Source organism: Saimiri boliviensis, chromosome 15 (assembly GCF_048565385.1).
Source record: "Saimiri boliviensis isolate mSaiBol1 chromosome 15, mSaiBol1.pri, whole genome shotgun sequence".
In the NCBI taxonomy this organism is placed as follows: domain Eukaryota; kingdom Metazoa; phylum Chordata; class Mammalia; order Primates; family Cebidae; genus Saimiri; species Saimiri boliviensis.
This window is the reverse complement of record NC_133463.1, coordinates 38,852,383-38,861,151: the sequence shown is the minus strand read 5'-3', so window position 1 is coordinate 38,861,151 and position 8,769 is coordinate 38,852,383.

Genomic DNA, 8,769 nt, shown 5'->3' with positions numbered 1-8,769 from the left:
GTGCTTGCCACCATGTCCAGCTAATTTTTTTGTAGTTTTAGTAGAGACAGGGTTTCACTATGTTGTCCAGGCTGGTCTTGAACTCCTGATCCCCCCGCCTTGGCCTCCCAAAGTGTTGGGATAATGGGTGTGAGCCACTGTGCCCAGCCTCCATTGTCTTAATATAACTGTTTACTTATCCATTTACTTTCTGAAGGACATTTTGATGGCTTCCAAGATTTAGCAATTATAAATAAAGCTGCTATAAATATCTGTGTGTAAGTTTTTATATAGATATACATTTACAAGTCTTTTGGGTAAATACCAAATCACAACTACTGGATCATATGGCAGGAATGTTTAGTTGTATAAGAAACTGCCAAACAATCTTGAACAAAGTGATTATATCGTTTTGTATTTCTACCAGCAATAAATGAGTATTTCTCCACATACTTGCCAGCATTTGGTGTTGTCAGTATTCTGAATTTTGGACATTCTAAGAGTTACAATATTTTAGCATTGTTTTAATTTGCATCTATCCAATGAACTATAATATTGAGCATGTTTTTACGTGTTTAATTTCCACCTATATATCTCTTATGGCAAAGCCTTAGTGAAGGGCTTTAGACCATTTTTAAAATTGGATTGCTTATTTTATTGCTGTTGAGCTTTGAGCTTTAAGACTTATTTGTAGATTTTGGATACTAATCCTTTATCAGATATATCTTTTAAAAACATGTTCTTCAGTCTGTTATGTTTTTATTTTCTTGACAATGTCTTTCACAGAGCAGAACTTATTCATTTTAAAGAAGTACAATCTATTTCTTTCATGGATCATTCCTTTTAAGTTATAATTAGAAAGCTGTCACTAAATTCAAGGTCATCTAGATTTCCGCCTATGTTATATTCTATGAGTATTATAGTTTTCATTTTATATTTTTGTTTGTAGTGCATTTTGAATTAATATTTGTTAATAAATTTGAAAGATATGTCATTTTTTTTGTATGTGGGTGTCCAGTTGTCCCAGCACGATTTGTTGAAAAGATTACCTTTTCTATATTGTATTTTCTTTGCTCTTTTGTCAAAGATTAGTTGACTGTATTTATGTGGGTCTATTTCTGGGCTTCTTCTTTTCTGTCCCCCTGATAAATCAGCTATCTTTTTTTTTTTTCTTTTCTTTTTTTTTTTTTTGAGACAGAGTTTTACTCTTGTTTCCCAGGCTGGAGTGTAATAGCATGATCTCATCTCACTGCAACCTCCACCTCCCAGGTTCAAACAGTTCTCCTGCCTTAGCCTCCCAAGTAGCTGGGATTATAGGTGTGCACCAACACACCAGGCTAATTTTTATATTTTCAGTAGAGGTGGGGTTTTGCCATGTTGACCAGGCTGGTCTTGAACTCCTGACCTCAGGTGACCATCTGCCTTGGCCTCCTGAAGTGCTGGGATTACAGGTGGGAGCCAACACGCCCAGCCATATTGTTTTGCCAGTACCACAGTGTCTTGATTACTATAGCTTTAAAGTAAGTATTGAAGTTAGTAGATTCAGTCCTCCAACTTTTCTCTTCTTCAAGTTTGTGTTGGCTGTTGTACCTTTTGACTCTATATAAACTTCAGAATCAGTTTGCCAATATCTCTAAAACTATGTGCTGGGATGTTCATTGTGATTGCATTGAATCCATAATTCAAGTTGCAAGGAATAAACAGATTGATACCATTGTGTCTTTCTATCCATGAACATAGAATATCTCTTTATTTGTTTAGTTCAACTTTGATATTTTCAGCAGAGTTTTGTAATTTTCCTCAAATAGATTCTATATTTATATATATATGTAAAACTATATATATATATATAACTCTATCTCTCTCTCTCTCTCTATATATATATATAGATAGATCTAACTCTATATATATAGATATAGATATAGATAGATAGATAGATATAGATATAGATAGTTAGATTTATACCTAGAAATTTCTTTTGGGGGTGATGCTAATATAAATGGTATTGTGTTTTTAATTTCAAATTCCACATGTTCATTGCTGGCATGTACAAAATTGATTGTGTATTATTAACCTTGTATCCCGCAACCTTGTTATAATAGCTTATTAGTTTTAGGATGTTCTTATTGATTCTTTTAGATTTTATTCATAGATAATCACATCACTGTAAACAAAGGCAGTTTTTTTTTTTCTTCCATCAAATAAGTATGCTTTTTTTCTTGCTCAGTAAAATGTGGGGAAAAAAGTGGTGGGTGGAGGGACTCTTTTTCTTGTTCACAATCTTAGTACAAAAGATTCTAGTTTCTCCCTATTATGTTAGCTATAAGTTTTTTCTATATATTCTTTATCAAGTTGAGGAAGTTTCTCTCTTTTCTTAGTTTCCTGATCATTTTTATCATAAATTGATATTGCATTTTGTCAGACACCTTTTATGCATCTATTGATATGATCATATGATTTTTCTTCTTTATTCCATTAATGAGATGGGTTGCATCAATTGATTTTTGAATGCTGAATCATCATTTCATACCTGTAATAAATACCACTTGGTATATAATTCATTTTATACATTGTTGGACTTTATATATTAGCATTTTTCATAATTATTGCATGTAATCAATTTACATTTTTTAATATTTTTGGAGAAAAACTATAGAAAGAATTAAAGCAAGGTAATCAGAAAGGAAGCAACTTCAGTGGTCAAGGTGAGATGATAGTGACCTAACTAGGGTTTTTGGGTGGAGCTGGTGAGAATTCATTAGATAAGGATGCATTTTGATGATAGAGCTGATATAATTTGAGGGTGGATCGATTGTGAAGTTTGAGGGAACTAAAGGAGACAAGGACACCCTAGCAAAGGTTGCTCAGGATTTGGTGAGATTCAAAGATTAAATAGTTTCAGTGTCCCTCTTAGCTAAATAATACAACATTACAAATATAAAACTAGATCCTTATTATTAGAATAGGATTTTGCAAACATAAGACTTTGAAACTTAGATTTCATTGCTTTTATGGTAAAACTATTTTTTTTTTTAGGGTTTTACATGAGTAAGTGTGAATGGGCTTTCCTGATCTATGAAAAACTGAGGGAATAAGGAGATGTAGGTGGAAAATCAACAGCTCTGATTAGGATTTATTAAATTCAAGATGCCTATAATCATCCAAAAAGATGTATCAGTTTTACTCTTTGAAAATGATATAAGCTGAAGAGAAACATTTAAAGGACATTACTTTGCAAATGTTTATTAAATGCATGGAACTTGTTATGATCACTTAAGAAGAATGGAAATAGAGAGGACACTAGGACTGTGGATGGAGCTCTGGGGAATCTGAATAGAAGTAGGAAATCAGAGGAGGAGCCATCAGAGTGGACTGGAAAAGAAGATTCATTGAAGTAGGAGGAAAAGAGGACAGTGAATGCTCTACTCTGGTAGCCATATAGAAATAAGTTGGGCAAGGAGGGATTTTCTTCCACCTATGTCAAATGCTACTATTAACAAACTAACAAAAAAAAATTATTTAAATGTATTTTCCTTGTTTTTTTCTGCTTGAAAAAAATGCAACTTTGTACTGGAAGACTCAGCACATTATACATAAACTCATGTTTTTAAAGGAGTTTTACATTCAATACTGACACTTCTCTCCTGTGTTCTTGTCCCACTTCTTTCACTTCTAAATCCAGTTTGTTTTCTTATCACAATGAATGGACTCTATTTTGTCACTTGAGTATACAAAAACATTCTATTTATGAAGATTTTCAGGAAGAGTTCTTTTCATTTCATTCTCCTTCGTATTTCTATTTTATAACATCAAACACTAGAGTTTGAAAAGCCTATGTAATTCTTCTCCCTTTTTGACATCCTTTTAACATTCTTATTTTTCAGTGCTTCTCATGATTCAAAACTTGTTCTCTCTCTGTTTCTTAATCCCATAAACTTATTCCTTGGCACTTTTCCTATATCCATTATATTTATTTATTTAAGAATCTTACTCTTCCTGAAAATTTCACAAATAGAATATTTTTGCATACTCAAGTGACAGAATATAGTCCATTCATTGAAAGAAGAAAAAAAAACTAAGTTTAGAGATGAAATGAGTAAAATTCTGTTATTTCCTCAAATATATGATTGTAGAAACAAATGAAAGCTTTGTTTATGCTTATTTTGAATTTTTAACTATTCTGTAGTTTGTGCCTAGTTTTTAACTATTTATGGCAAGCGGATTTTCTAATTATGAAATATTTATACAGAAGAAGTATAGTAGTATTCTTTTGAACTTTAAAGAGTGAAATAACTTCATAGGAATCCTTTGAAGTACATTATCAAATCTTTAACCTAGAAAGGAAGTAAATTGATAGTCAATTTTCAGCAACATATTGATGTAGGCAATCAAAATTTGAGGGCCTTAAAGTTGTTCTTTGAAGTTTAAATAGATTACAAGAAGCAAATAAAGATCAGAAGATCTCTGTCCATCTTAAAGCAACATACAAATAGGCTCAACTTCAGAAGTGCTACTCTGAATATCTGCTTCTGGTTCAGTTTCTTAAATATTCTATTTTTCAGCTATATGTTCCTTCATGTTTTTCCATTTTTCCATATCTGTATTTACTCTAAAGTGGTAATTTGCCTTCAACATTCCTGGCTTGGCAGAGTGAAAGCATGAGCTTCTATTTACTTGCCCTCTTCACAGACAGCTGCAAGAGGTCATTGTTCTCAGGAATTAAGTGACATAGTCAGGAGCTTCTAAAAGTTCCTGTTCCTGCCAATGAAGGGTTGTAGATAAATGTACTGTATAAGATGTGTTACATGGGAAACAGCATATGCAGCCTATGTTACCAAACAGCAAACAAAAGCAGTATCATGTCCAACAAATATGAGCCATCCATTAGGTGGAGCCGAAATGCTCTCTCAGGAAAAGTAGACCTAAGTTACAATAAAAGTTATTTTTATCAAAACGAAGTTATTTATCTATTTATCCTTATATACTTTGGCTTATAACTGTTCTTAAGATGCCCATCTATGGATTTATTGGAGCATCACATTGAAAAAATTGAAAGCTTCACTTGGAAAACTAATGTTAAAGGAAACTGTGTTACTGAAAGTGATATTGCTGAATCTAACTTCTGCCAACAAATTAAATACCTCCTTACTTCTGTTTGACATTTTTTCTTTTTGTTTTCCCCTCCTCCCCAAGTGACTTCAACAAGTCCCTGATAAATATTTCCTCATATTTACTACACAAATGCCTAAACATAATGAATTCAAAGCTAATTTCAAAATTTTCTTCTGAAAATTTTTTCTTCATCAACCATTCAAATAGACTACCTTAGAAGAACTGCCTTATTTTGTTGTTGTTCTCATGTTAAAAATTTGACAAAAACAAAAACAAAACAAACAAAAAACAAAAAACACCTGTCAAATTTAAATCAGATACTTGGGGCCAACCAAATGTGGCCAAAACATGGCCTATGAAAACATGACAGCTCCCACAAATTTGGAATAGGAACAATAGCAACAAATGCTCTTCTGGAAATTGAGAGTGGTATCAGGATGCTAAGTCAATTAATGTTGTCTACTACTAGAGCCCTGATAAAGGTAATTTCACGAAGATGAGGAAGAAAGGAAGAGAAGCGAGTTTAAGACCCAATGAGAGAATGGCATGAATACAACTATGCTTCAGGAGCAACCAGCATCCAAATACAAATGCAATAAGGCTCTCCATATTCCTATTTCATCTCTTTTTCTCTTTGTATTTTTCAAAGGTGACCTTATCGATATATCTTTCAACCCATATGGTCTTTCTATAATGTGAAGTTGAGAATCTTCCATCAAAAGGCAAAGTCTATGTTCCCATTTGAGCATAGGTGGTCCTTTGCAGCTGCTTTGACCAATAGAATGCAGCAAACATGACACTCCATTATTACAGAGAGTAGGTCATAAGTGATCATAAGACTTTCGTGTGCTATTCTCTTTCTCTTTCTTTCTCTTTCTCAGCCATGTACCTTCGGAACTCTGAGCCAACATGTAAAAAGTCTTGCCTCCCTGAAACTGCAATGCTTGAGACATTTGACATGCTCCAGAGAGATCCAAGGATATCCAGTTGTTCAAATCTTCATAGACTAGGACCCAGATATGTACATGATAAATCTTAAAAACCATCATAGCTGTGGTGAAAATTGTACTCCACCTCATGAAAGATCCTGAGGCATCACTTTGTTTATTCATTTCACTGGCAGTGGAGAGGGTTCGGGTCATTGCCAGTTGCTGCTGCTTGTGAAGCATCTCATTGCCTCCTTGTTATATGTCATCTATTGAGGTGCCAAATTAAGGCAGGTATACAGGGTGGTGAGAATGCCTTAGAAGCTCAACAATACCAAATTCTTTAACCAGCAGGATGATTATCTGGGAATGCAACTCTATTAAAAGCTTACTAGGTTGTTGAATCAATTTTATTTATTGGATAATAAGTAAAATCAGAAACTGCACTGATACATAAATTTGGATTCTGTTTCTTTACTGGCATTGGGTGACAAGGATGGAAGTCCTATTTATTCTTTAATACTCTAAAAGTAGTTCATTTTATATTGCAGTATTGGAAAATTGGATGCTTCAATATAAAATAGAACTGAGTTTTCATGGAAGTCTGCCCATGACTGTAATCAGGAAAGAGTGCAAAGCTGGGTGCTTAGTTGGAATATGGAAAACAGGAGACATCCTCAATTCCTCTGACTTTTCCAAGACAGCCATATTGCATTTTCTTATGTGGCATACTTCAATAAACTTACCTTTCATAACTCAGCAAACATTATTTCTTTTGACCTTCAATAGTCATGAATTCCCAGCCATAGATAGGTCTCTCAATGAAGGTATATGCCTGCTGAGCCGCTCTTTTCTGTCTTCTCTCAGATGGGTTAGCTTATGTCATTTTTGATTATTTTACAGAATTCCATTAAAAGCCACACAAAGCAGCCATTAGTCATAAAGCTTCAATCTCAGTGTGTTTGGTAGATATCAAAAGATGCCCAATTTACCAACGGTTTTACTTGCACAACATGAAATACTATTTTTCCAGCCCATGAAAATAAGGATAGTTACAATGATAACTTAGCTAACATTTAGACTCCCAGACTTTATGCTGAATTATATGTTCATAGACATATGTACATCTATTTAAAGCACTCATCCATATATATTAAGTATACATATATATTGTTTCAAGTAATTTAGTTTCTCTTATGTCTGTGGGGCATAGGAACTATTACTATGGCAATTTATAAGAAAGGGAACTTTGGCTTATCCAAGACTAGGTGGCCAACAATCTTGGTTTGTGTGGGACTGAGGAGCTTCCCAGTACAGGAGACTTTCATTGCTAACACTAACACCTTCTTGGGCAACCTGGGATGATTTAACTATATTAGCAGTTAAAACAAAGTTAAGCCCAGATTTACTGAATCCAAAGCCCAAGAATAAGACTACAGAGGGTATTCACTCCTTTCCACTCATTCTGATTTAATCGTTTCTATAATCTTAAGCCTCTCACTTAAAATGTTCTAATTCTAGAAATCAATTTCTTTTTCAGTCAGGATTGGCTTTTGCTGGTAATCAGAACTCAACTTTAGCTAGTGTAATTCAAAGAGAAAGTTTTAAGAAACCAATAAACAGCATTAAAAGCTAAAAAGAAATTAAGATAATATCTAAGATTTTTTTTTTAAATTAAGTAGTTTTAAAAAGCAGTTTTATAACCTTCTTGATTTAACACTTTTTCTAAAGCAAAAATGTTCAAATCTCCACATTGGTAATAACTAAATCTGCAACTCATTTGTTTAATATTTTTAAATGTATCTAGTAAGTACTTAAAATCTTCCAGTTATTTTTCATCCAAACTCAGAATCCTACTGTGAGAATTTCTACTTTTCCCTGAAATGTCACAGCTGCCTCCATGTTTGTGTAAAGAACAGATGGGGGTGAGGCCAGGTACTCCTTGATACCCCAATTTAAGCCTTAAGACATTGATAACTGAAGCTTAGAGAGAAGTTGGAAAAGGGAATTATAACACAAGACAGTTATATCTCAGACATTACTTCTTATAAAAATCCATAGGACAAGTCTAGTTCAACAGGGTTCCCAGCTGTCTATCAAACTTTGTCCTCAGTGGTGACAAGATACTGAGCCCTGCTCCCTCTCAGTTCAGAACGTCTCCCTCACCTTCCTCCTTCCCTGAGACCAGGTTGCTAAATATCAGGTAAAGCTAGGAGTCAGTTATCACCTTAATGGTAACATGCCCAGGAGAAATACACCTTTATCGTTATGGTTATTTGATGCCTCACCATGTCAGACTAGGATTATGAGTTTGACCTTTATATATACAAAAAAGTTCAATGATGTATTTTTCAAGTTAAGATCAGTCATCACTCAAAGTTATACTCTGCTTCTTACCATTAGGAAAAACATCTGCAAGGAGCATATACATATAACTTACATATTGTATATACAGATATACATACAAAGCATTTGTATTTTATATATCAAATATAAATTAATGTATATTAAATACATATTTTAATATTTACATTGTAATATACATACATTATCTAATATATATTTATACATATTATATATAATATAATATATATATAATATATATTATAATATATATAATATTAAATATAATATATATAATATATATATATTAAATATATATATAATATATATATTATATATATATTATATATATAATATATATAATAATAAATATAATATATATATATAATATTAAATATATATATATTAA